The following is a 12,774-nucleotide window of genomic DNA, read 5'->3' as shown; positions in this document are numbered from 1 at the left end:
AAAACCAATGCATTTACATGTCTCGTTGCTTCTGTGACAATAAGTGATCGCAAAATGTAAACTGAGCAGTTAGTATGAAAGCTCAGAAATTACTCAACTTTGTAAACAGAGAAAACTGTACTGACTTAAAAGCGAAGTCAACATAATATAGAAGGAATAGTCATTTCAGTAGTAATAATATTTATTAGTTTAAGTTACTAACTTTCAGTTTACATGAACGAAAGCATTAGCTAATTTAAATTATCTCATCTGAGTTATTCATCCGAGTATTTTCTTAGAAAATAACTTATTTATTTAGCACATACGAAACAATGTGTCACTATGCGCCAAAGATACTTTACGTTTTCATCCCTTGGTAACGCATTTGTCTTCTAAAGATCAACAAAAGCACTTCAATAAGTATCCATTATGAATATTCAAACAAACCCTTTTTACAACTTTTATATGTCTTCGACTATCCATAAGCGCTCTACGGTAAAGGGAGTAAATAAAATACGAGAATAAACAAAATGCAGTGGTTCTTATATTTAGAGCTTTAAGTAATAAACGGCTTCAAAACGGTACAGAAACAAAATTTTGCCGATAGGGAAAGGGCTTTTCGCTAGCCATTGACAGATTCCAATGATCAAGAAAACGTGAACAACAAATGAATACTCTATACAAAGTCTCCAGGCAATGAAGCAGCTGTAACTGTTTGATCTCTCTTTGAAGGCCATTTAAAAGTGATTGAAGCATCTCACCACGCCGCGGTTTTGGCAGAATTCTTTTTACAACAGAATAAATTAGTCAAAGGTTCAACGAAAGGGCTCCATGCTACTAGTTTCCATTTCGAACTATTCAACGATCATATTCTCATTAGACGCATTTCAAATAGGCATCATTTTACTTACTTATTTACTTTACATTTTATTTACTTATTTACAGAAAATATTCCATTAAGAAGGTTAGCGCACTCAATTCAAGTGAAAGCGTGGACGAATTTAAAAAAAGCATTGCCCTATTCAGAGCCTCCAACTGTAACTTATGCCCCATCTTTGACACTGCAATTCTCGTAAGATTGAATGTCGTTGTGCAATAGGGCCGACCTAGCTCTGCTCAGTTGTCTTCGAAGTTCCGTGACAGCTTAGTTAAGCAACGTATTTGTCTGCTAAGTTTAGAAACACGTCGTGATCTAGATTCGAGGCCATGCAGAAAAACTATTCATTTTGTGCTGGGAGCCAGTCGTCTAATGAAATGCCTAACAGCGATCCCGCACAAAAAACTCGAATCATGTTGGATACGTATTCCAACTATGCTGAAAGTGCCAACCTAAGTGAAACTGGTAGTTTTAATGGTAAATATACTTTTCTCTATTTTCAGTTGCTGACAATATGATTAAGCAACATAATGCCCTGGGATCTATAATATTAGACAAGGCAATGGTATTAAATTATCCATTTTCGATTTATAAAAAGCCACAAAAGATTTTAGTGCAAATCAGGTAGTAAATAGTGACATGTAATTTTCCTTTTTTGTACACACAATTTGAATATACAATACACTATTACGCAGTATGGAGTCATTTTGTTCAAGCATCATATATAATGCTTATACATATACTCCTTTGCCAATTAATATTATTAGATACAAATAGTATTATTCTACTTATATCAATTGCAGGGATTTAGATATAAAATAGCGTGAATGCAAATCGTCATCCTAAATTCTGAAACGAATATAAAATGCCCAAGCAAATCTGTGAACTGATAAAAAAGGTTAAGTATCGCTAATGGGAACATAGAATAAGTGAAAATGCTTTATATATATATATATATATATATATATATATATATATATGTAGAAAATTATTTCTTTATTTAATCACGCTTGTCCCTGTATATAAAAAAATAGGTAGACTGTGCTTTCTTTACCGCCTATGTGCTAGCAGCTAAACGTTCAATGTGGGTGGTTGAAAAGCTCCATGCAAACTAACATATTTCACCGAATCGTTATTATAGGCAACAATATTTCTGGACTAATTTCTGTCTATCTAAAATTAATCCGTCCTTTTGGTAGAACTATTAATCGTAATCAGTCGTATGGTTTTGGTGGATTTCTTTTTTCCATTCTGAATCTATATAACTATACCACAATGTATACCACAATGAGAATCAAGAAAGCCGTTCAACTGCGTAACTATGCCTCTCAAAGCCACTGAAAAATAAAATTCACTTACCCCAGGAGCACCTCGTCATTGCTTGTCTAAGACAGTTGCATCTTTCCACATACCAAGTTGAGTTTGTTAGCCACTACATAACAAGCCACTACATAAACATAAAATCAATATAGCTTAAACCGACATATACACAATCCTTTGAAGAGTTTTTGAAGATCGATTAACGTACAATGCATTGAAAGGCGGATTTGAAAACCCTTTTATTGATTAACTCATGGAGGTACAAAAGACGACCAATTGTGTTAGATGTTAATATATTATTTTGCAATGCTTGAATAATTGAAATCATCAGAGAATTTAGAATCAAATATCAACAAACGAGAACTTGATGATGACTCATGTTTTTTACTGAAATTTTACTAAACTACAAAACAGACAGTGAATTGGATGGGCAGCGTTGTGCTTGCGTTTTATTGTGATTAAATATATTCTATTGTATTTTAACCCCTCGGTCTGTTTCTATCGTGTACAGCCTATTTTAAATAAATAATCCAGCGTTCTCAAGGAACAAATCCCGGCGGATGAACACTCTTCCTACGTAATGTAATCAGTCAAGTTTTCGTAATTTTAGGAGATAATGTTAGAAAACAATCTTCGAATAAAAGTTAAACTTATTCCGTACCAAGTCCAACTCAACTTTACTTAAGACCGGTATCTTTATAAACAACAATTTTCTTTCACTGCCTATTGTTAGTGCTTTTGGATTATGGATTCATCCTGAACATTTGCAGATGAACGCTTTAATTATTTTTTAATTATTTTTAGAATATTAGATATATTTTCTTTTTTCACAAGCACTTTGTAATCGTCATGAGCAGGTAAAATTCGTTTGTCTCTCACAAGAATGAAACGCACAGTAATTTACAAAGACAGATGTTTTAATACATTTGTCAACATACTTCTGATCTGATGCTTAGGTAAATTTCTACGCAACGTGTGTTTATCTTTTAGCATTATAATTTTATTATTGTCATTATTATTATTATAAAATTATTTACAGTAAAATTTAAGATTTCAAAAAATGTGTCACATTTTAGTAATATAGTGACAACAAGTTTTTGCGTGCTGCTGCAGGCTCTCTGCTGTCTTGATGTTAAAAACGACACGAACGATAGTCTACATACCTGCCAGTATCTTTATTATGAAGGTAATTAATTTATCATACTTTTTGAACACACATATACACCAGGTAGAAACATTTTTTTACATCTAATTAAAGCTTTTTGTCACTTGCAATAAGTGGCCCATGGTGAATTTATGGGTCTTACTACTTGTATTTCACCAGTTGTTTAGTAGAAGACTATCAACCTGTCAATTACATTAATAGGAGCGTAGCCTATTTACCATCTAATAATAACTGTTTTAGGACTCATAATAGTCTTTAATAAAAAAATGAAAGGCTTTTCGCTGTGAACGCCATATTAAGAAGAAGTTTGCTGTCAGTGAGGGTAACCCGTTGGCACCCCCGTTACTTACCCTGTGGGCCATCTCATATGTTCGCTATTTCAGTAGTTTCTTCGTTGAAAATTGAATAAAAAAGCTGGCATAACATACCTGAAGAACAACCAGTGAAAATAAATCCTCACGACTTGATAAGAATATTGTTTATGAAAATGTGATAAGTAGCGTAGACATTTCCTCATATTTAGAGAGACTTTCTGACCGTTTCTGTATATACTACGTTTTGAGAAAAGATTTTTTTTATTGTGCTTTGTCGCCTCTGTATTTTGACACGGACAGAAATTGGAACACAAATCTCACTTAGGTAATAACCACTATAGCATCGTTGTATGAATTATGAAGGTTATCTCGACGACTATGAAAGATGGAGGACAAGACAGCTATTGATGAAAAATTATTCCCTACTCCATAGGTCGACTAATAAGTTTAGTGTCTTATCATTAAAAACTATAGAAATAAATATTTAGGAAGCGAAAAGCATTAAAAGATATATGGAAAAGCTGTGAGGTTTTTTCAATTAAATTGATCCAAAAAAAATAGCATACACTTGACTCTGACACAAAAACCTATATTTTAAGTACCGCCGGTCGTTTCTGCCTAGATGCCTGTTACGATAATCTCATACTCGTTTTTTTATAATTTTATTAAATGTATGTATATGTATAAATACTGCACATAGATTTTAGCTTGGGCTTCGACTAAAACGTCTAAACTGTAGCCATCCTGCACGACGCTGTTGTATATGCTATGAGACTGATCTCCAAGTGTCGGTCGAGATGTCGCGAGTGGGTTGTGTCAACGGAGGCAATGTGTGAAAATGTTGCCAAGAAAAGGAAGGCAAGCAGAAAAGGACCCTGGCTTTCCTGGGGTTCTGAACGGTGCAAGAACCTTGAAATAAAGAATCGCTATTTGGTTCTTATATATCGCTTTCATCGACTGTAGTGCGCCGATCCGGCGCCGGCCGTGAACGCTGTTCGAATTCCAAACAACATGCAAGCGGGCTTCTCTCTCTGGACCGATAGCGAAAGCCACTGAAGTTGTACAGACTCATATTGCAATTGGTCCTCTTGAGACGAAGATTTGTAATTAATATCACTGACATTTCGCCGAAGTTGGTGTCACATCTTCCCACTCTGTTACCGACATCATTGCGTCGCAGCAATGTGGAACACTTTAGTCACGAATACTACCGATCTGTGGGCGCTGACCTTTCTCTAGTGGCCGAAACTGCGGCAGAAGCCTAAAAATTAGTCCATCTTAGTTTTTGGAGGTAGTATAGTCCGGGTGGTGCGTAAGCGTCCGACACTGGTCTGTATCCGGTAATGCACAAAATAAAAGAGAGATAAGAAACAAAATAACTTGACTTTTCTAAACAGCGAAATGCCTTGTTTAAGCAGCCTCATGTCAATACATGTGAAAATAGAAGAAAACGCTTATGCATTTATATGAGCTTTCCTAATATGTGTGAAGCACAGGTGAGATATACTATTTACCTGTTATCCATCATAGAAGAACCCTTGCATGGCGAAGGGTTCTACGAGAACAGCAGCTAATCGCGGGTCAGTCTTAAGCTTTAATGAAAAAGAAACAAATACACCTATTGGAACTCAATCTAGTTTATACTTTTTTGCCGAATTTGTATGAATAATATATACTTTTTTAATTCAGTTCTCCCATAATAAGTTGCCCATTAATAAATTTAAGTCCTATTAATACATCATTATTATAAGTCCTACTTATTCACACAGCAACACATAACAGTAACTTTACACACTGTTCGTTAAGGTTCAAGTATAAGCGATGATAACATCTGAGTATTATCACACTTCACTTTCTTTAGAGACCCCTTATTGGAAGGAGAAAGAAAACAATTTAGTCCAGTTGTTCAGTCAATGGTACTCTTGAACACCCCCATCACAACAAAACAACATAGAACAAAAGCCGTACGTACTATACTCCGGTGATCCTGAACCATTCAATGCATATAGTTAACTATTGACTCCGAAGTTCGATGCAGTTGTAAGGAAGCAACGCAATGGAAGTTTGGTGAGTCGTTTGAACGAAATCAGTCAGCCGACAATGCCCCGGGGCATTCTGCTGATACTCGTGAGATAGTTTGAGAGCGTGGAGGCGTGCATTTGAAGGATAATGCAAAATCAACTACGTCTCCATAAGCCTTATAGAACTTTGTGCCGTGTGCTGCTAACTAACTTCAGCACTTGCATAGATATGTTTAGTTTGTGTTCGCTAAATGACTGCCGGGCTCGCTTGTCGTACGATTGCTTCTAGTTAATACTGTTGATGGTGAAACGTTTGACTAAAATGCTTGAAAAGACTGTTGCTATACAATGTCGTAGCGCATTGAATCACCTAAATAGTTGAGCTACACATTTGGCAAAAGCAATTCAGCGCTCAAGCAAAATAGTATAACACAAATGTTATTTATATCCTAAAAGGAGTTTAACAGCTTTAATAGAATTCCAGCACTAGAAGACCAGATAGGTTAAGCGTCAGGCAAAAATATCATTAATTATGTTAGATTACTTCTGGAACTTCTATACATACAGTCTACCTTCGAAGGCAACTGGATAGTCACTGCTTCATTCGTCTGGATCGTTAAGATCAATCTTTTCGGTTGCGGTAGAATTTCGAATGCGTATAAATTCATTGTACCACATACCCATATAGCTAACGTTGTCAAGTTTACTGATCTTCATTACGATACGAGGAATCAGGGGTACATAGATCCGATTCTATTTGCAGAGCCTGTATCATACGGTCATCTGTCTTTCTAACCTACTATTAAAACATAAAAACTCAAGCGATAATCTCCTGATAGTTCGAACACAAGTCACTTGACAGTTGAAGAATCTTCATCGAGTAAATTTGTTCTTGATAAGAATGCGTCTCTTTTGCTATATATAAGACGGAACTGTCTTATCCTGTGTAGTTGCATAGCAAGTTAGATGTAAGTGATGCTATATAATGATGATTCTCATTCATCACGTCATAGACTCGCGCTCCATAAGCCATGCATCATTGATCGAATAAAGAGAAACAAGATATAAGCAGTCCCCAGCAAGTACAACATCTCATGCGGTATGGGAACTGATTTTGGGAATTTGGCGCCAGATTACGTTACCAAATAAATAATGAAAGCGGTCGCCGTGGTGGTTTAACCAAGAAAAAATCTCCCCGTGACTTAAGGGCGTTCTATCACTTACTACTGAGTGGAGTGTTGCTATTGGTCGCAGGGCCCCGTGAGGCCTAACCAGCATTCGGAACGAAGAGGCAGAAGTCGTTTTTAACAGATTTACATCTGCTTACTCCATTGGCTATAAGAGAATAGGTAGGCGTACACTATTATCGATCCTAATATCTTCGGTTGTATTAGTTAGAGCACGTCTTGAAGTAAATAAAATACGTAATTTTTTTTTTCTGATTTTTCAGTTTTACGATCATTTAGTTTGATTATTTTATTTCCGTTGCAATGTTCGGAGGTCGATATCGATTTAATACATGCAACACACGGATAGTAGTAACGTTAATTCATGCTAATAGTAAGGTGCCAGAGCGTCGGTTCTGCAAAGACGAGATTGACTTATAAATGCATTCAAGTGATCAGCACGACGTTATAAAATTACGATAACTTCAGAAATGCCCTTTGCCTCTACGAATGTACCTATAAGTACTATTCATCCGGCATGTAAACACAAGTTAGCATAGAAGTGTCAAAACGTATGTTTGTTCAGTGTGAGTAACATGGAATTGGTACGTGCCTGTATAATAGCTATTTCCGCACCTATTGTACGTATATATTTATAAATATACAATTTTCGATATGTGAGTAGTGAGACATTTACTAAATGCTATACATCTTCTTTTGTTTACCTAGATCCTTTGAAAAATTAATGATGTCCACTTAGGTGCACCGTAAACAGGTTCCAGCCTACTCGCTGCTATGGACACACAAGCGGTAATAATAGACACTTTCTAAATGTTTATTATATCCTTATTATGTGTTATACATGACGACTATTGTACGCCGAGTTATACGTATGAATAGGTTACAGTAAATATTCTATAACTATCGTCCCAAAAAGTATTTACCCAAAGAGTAAATGCTACTTTACTAGATCCTTCGCATGTCGGTACGCATTAAGGTTGACGCTGGCAGTATCCTTTATTCTTAGTGACAACAACTCCTCGGTCATAACTGTCTCTTGTTAGACGTACATATATCTACTTCTAATCCAGGCGTTGCGTAACAGCGGCAGAGAGCGTACCCCCCAAATGTCTACTGCTGCCATGAAAGTTATGAGGACGGGTTGCGTCGGAACGATGAAGTAGACACCGCCTCGATACAGAGCTCTGTTCCGCCAAGCTTGATCATCCTGATTTCCTTAAATCTACACTGCTACCCAGGTGGTCGACAATCAGGCCGGTTGGTGTCCTTTCCGCTAAGAAACTCCTTCTTGATGAGCTTCTCGTCGCCGGGTTAACTCCAATAATAGTTATGACTAAGGCAATATTGCAACGGTGTGATCATCCGTGTCTAATGCTATAATTGCACGATTCTTAGGATTCCGGACAAAGTTGCCCAATCTCTCGCTTTGCCAGCATGGTTCTAGCCCTGCATCCTACACTGCTGCCTCTCAGCCTTCTGTGCAGTTCCTCTGCGCTGGTTCACGCATCGCTACAGCCATATAGCGTTCAGCCGTACCATCATCGCTAAGAGCCATCGAGGGAACAATTGCCACCTTTCGTAGTTAGTGTCGCCTCGGACTTTACATTGCGTAATGGATACTAGCTCATAAGCGAAGATAGTTTCAATGTTATAGAGATCACTCGTAGATGAAATTGAAAATAAAAAATGCCACATGTTCATTAGCAAATAGTTAAGGTCACTAAAAACACTTCATTCGACTACAGATCTTGCTTTTATTATCCTTGGCGCTGCTTTAAACTGCTGAAAAAAGAAAGTCGAGACGCGTCACTGGGGCACTGTGGACTTACGAAATGACGTCCGTATGTACTTCATGCACTGGAAAAAATGATTTTATTTACAAAATAGTAACCATAGTTAGCGACTTATTTTTTACCCGTTTCTTACTATATACAATGATATATCAAAAAGACGCTTATTTAACAATGATCGCTATGCATGTATCACCAACACTGTAGCAGTAAGATAGACGTAAGATTCGATGCGGTGAGAGAAATTGTTACTAAGTAAAGAATAAATACGGATCTTATCGTCAGAAAATCTATGACTGACGAAAAATCTTGTGTCGTTTTTTGTATCTTAATAAAAAAGCTTTGATAACAAGACCTAGTTCGCATTAAACGATCTATCTATTAAATCGAAGCCTTCTACTACTTTTGTTATTTTACGTTGAGACCGTTGAACACACAAAATGATGATGGTTATACATTTAATTTCAACATATTTCAACGTGACGCAAGGTTGACAAAGAAGCATAATCAATGCACTTAAAACCGTGGACGATGATTTAGTAAGTGAGGTTTCTACTTAGTATATGGCACTTTAAGGGGGACTTCACAGTATATTTTATAAATATTGCCGCTGCTTAGATACTTAAAAGGCAGATAAATAGATAGATATATAGATAAATGGCTTTCTTTTTTTGATTTTAATTTGTGAATTTGCTTTACCGTGAAGCAGCCTTCGTTCACTGAGCACCACACATCCCGTAGGAATACCTTTGTTTTATTATCTTAAGCTGTCAACGCGTTTTACTTATTTTTATCCGTCGTCGTTTTGGCTTTGTGCACTTTACCGAAGTAGCATCTCACGGGTCCGTTACAAGGTTTCGTTCGGGTCGTATGAACAGATATTCAATTCGAGCAGCTTCCGTTGCTTTCTCGTCGCGACACGCCTTTCCCCAAATTGAATTTTGCACATCTTCCTTGTTTTTTTTTTATCTTTTTTTCGTTTTGTTTCTCACTTTAAGTCGGTTCTTTTGCCGTTTGCTCGCTTTCGATGTTGAAAATGAGAACGGAACAGACGACCCAAAAAGGGGCAAACGAGGTGGAAGCTCGGCTCTCGCGATAAGACGTACAGTTATTCAGAAACCAGCTGCTTTGTTGCATTGTGCTGGCACTACGCCAGTGGAGGGGCAAAAGACGGGGTGCTTCGCGCCTTTGACTACCTACATCCGTTCGACCGCCCCCACTCCCATCGCTTGGTTGGCTGGCGCGCGGTCTTTGCTTGCTCCAGTCATGCTTCGTACGTCGGGGGATATCGGCACAAGGAGGCGCTTTATTTCATTCGGAAGTTGCGCATACCGCGAAATTCTTCGACTACCCCATTCCATTTTCAGCCCGTTTTGCTGCTTCCCTCTCTCCAGAAATTCCTTCTTTTTCTGTTAGCTCCATCGTTCTAAACTTGATGTCACAAAGTAACGAAGTTGTTGGTGATTATAGTGTTACAAATGCAACTTCTTAGTCTCAAGATTAGCTGGACTGTGCATGTTATTTTCCTCTTCTTTATTACTTTAATAAAAACAACAACAACATTTCTCGGCAGCAGGAATTGTGTCATCTGGCACACCAGCCACCTCCTCATTAGCCGCAAAATAAAATATAGATCCATATCCTGATATCACTTTAAACTTGATAAACTACGTTCTACTCAATTCATGAGTAAAAAACCAAGCTACTAAAGGTACTTACGATTTTCATTCATTTTGGTCCGCTAATCAATATATACATTTTTCGTTTTCTTATTGATAGTTTCGAATCGTATGTGTGCCAAGGGAGACTTTACGTTCAGGTGTAATAGTCCCACTGGATTCTTAAGCCAACTTCGTCTCTAGTAAACCTCTCTTCTAATGATGCTGATACCATTCTTAAAAAATGCGTGCAAAGGACATCGTGCGTGGGTCGTCAGTGTAAAAGCAAACAAAAAGCAAATTTTAATCATCCTCCTATGCTAGTAGTAGTAAAAAAAAACTTTAAAAATACTGGTCAACAACACAAGATCCCAGCATCAGACTAGATATATAAAACCATATAAAACACTTTGCGTCATATATTATACGATATAGATTATATGAACCTTGTTGAGTTTGTGAAACTACGTTTAGAAATTAGCCCATTGTTATTGTAATAACAAGAACGTATATGCTATTATGCTGTTATGTTGACCCGAGCGACCATAAGTAATCAGCTCTAGTTCGATGATTCGGCGGTTACGCCAAAAATTGTTGCGGAGCTTCACCTATCTGCCCGCCAAGTCACCTAGATAGGAGGATTGTGTAACATCTCTATAAGATTTAAAGGGTAAATTTGTCCCAAAGCCAAAAATAACTTCTGGAACGGAGTGCTTGTTTAAGATAAGCGTATAACACATCCCTAAAACCTTTGAAATAAGCAGTGGTAAGTAACATGTTTAAGCAAGAAGAAGTCATTGCTTCATTAGGATACTGTACGACCTCACCAGTCGTACGTCTACGGTACCAAAAATCATTGGATTTTCCCACTCGCATCAAAAACTTAGCATCTGTTTATACATTTCTGAGTCTGAGAAACGAAAATTATTAGGAACCGTGAACATTTCATGAAGGCAGTAACTATTGTTGAATTTTTCACCTTAATAGAACATTCGAATGACCAAAACTTTAGCTGGTGACCATGTCGACGGCACATCTGTACAACAAATGATGTGGCATAAATTATTGTTAGGTTCGGACTTTTCGGAACATAGCTCGAGTAACATGCGGTGTGCTCTCAAATGCAATGAAAAGTGCATTCGAGCAACTTTCCCTTAAACAATCGTTAACGAAAGCAATATTTATTGACAGGCCAGGGCTCTAGACCTATTTCCCTTAACTAGCTGTGCCGAATTAAAAGCCGAAAAGGAAAACATTTGCCATCGCTCAGGCCTTTTCATGGCTTGAAAAACGGATATGAAGGGATTTGGTCTTGATGGAGCGACCAAATTAATCGTTCGATGCTTGAACAACAGTTATCACACACATCTAATAGTGTGCCATCCTTTCAACAATGAGGCTAAAGTTAACAGGTAATTAATTTCTACTGCGCTGCATCCCAATAACAAATTTATCTTTGAAAACGTGTCAGGAATCTGGCTTTCTCCTCTTCCCAGGAGAACAGTGCATCTACAAATGGATGTTCGCTTATTCATGTATCCTAGAGTTGTGAGCCGAAAATTCCGAGCAAGTAAATCGGTGTATACGTCAAATACTCCAAAAACCGTCTGATGCAGGATTGGACAAACACAGCAACTTTTCCTAACAACTTCTGTCTAGTGTAACTTTACGAGCCACAAACGACGGAGGGTTGTTTGTTTGTTACCTTCTGAACTATCTTCTTTTCGTTTTGGCCTTCCGCCTCGAACGCTCTCTATCCGACCTCTAGTTTCTCGCTCCTTTTGTCTCCTTCTCGCTGTCAGCTGAGACTCAACAATGCTCAATGCTTTCGCTAACTCTCATCCATGTCTTCGCAGGAATTGTCAGAAGAGTTTAATCTAATTTCAACTTTCAACTTGACCTCCTAGCATGCGTTCTACATTGTATCTACGTTTCGTTCCGCCCTCACTGGCGTCACTGTGCCTCGTTGGAGCCCCGAGAACAAGCTAAGAACCAGCCTCTTTTCACCGGCTCGCTACGGACCGCAGCCCCACGAGGGGCTGTTTTGTCCCATTCCCGCGTTGTGTGTAAGACCCTCTTCTGAACCCTATTTGTCGTCTTTCCTTGCTTCATCTCTTCGCCTCCGATCGTGGCATAGTAGCTCTTTCGCCACTGGTTCCGTCCTTCAGTTGCGTTCCGCTAGTTGCGCCATCGTCCGTTACAGTTCGTTTGCACTTACTGTCGTTGTTGTCATTGTTGTTGCTCAGCTATCACTAGCAAGTTGTTCGGTCATCTCTTCTTTCAACGCTAAGCCACGCTGCGGAAAGGATGCCGACGCCTCGTTTGTCTTCAAAGCCCCTTTGAACCCCCTGGTGAACACACCCCTTAACTTATTCCCTTGCTGCTTCAAAGTCCGGTGCAGCAACAGCAACGGTCGCCCTCGTTGTTGTCGTTGTTGTTGTTCGCTGCTTCCTATACCCCTTT

At 38.2% G+C, this 12,774-nt stretch overlaps 1 long non-coding RNA gene across 1 annotated transcript; it reads right to left on the bottom strand.

Annotated features, from left to right (window-relative positions):
* Positions 1-2,617: 2,617 nt before the first annotated feature.
* LOC147758063 (uncharacterized) lies at positions 2,618-5,822 on the bottom strand. The gene is made up of 3 exons (XR_015321899.1): positions 5,628-5,822; positions 5,170-5,247; positions 2,618-4,986 (listed from the first exon to the last, which is right to left on the bottom strand). It is a non-coding gene; the product is annotated as an uncharacterized LOC147758063 (long non-coding RNA).
* Between the last annotated feature and the right edge of the window lie 6,952 nt (positions 5,823-12,774).

This window comes from Varroa destructor, unplaced genomic scaffold (genome assembly GCF_002443255.2).
Source record: "Varroa destructor unplaced genomic scaffold, Vdes_3.0 BEIS01000002.1, whole genome shotgun sequence".
Lineage (NCBI taxonomy): Eukaryota > Metazoa > Arthropoda > Arachnida > Mesostigmata > Varroidae > Varroa > Varroa destructor.
This window is presented reverse-complemented; position numbering and strand designations above follow the sequence as displayed.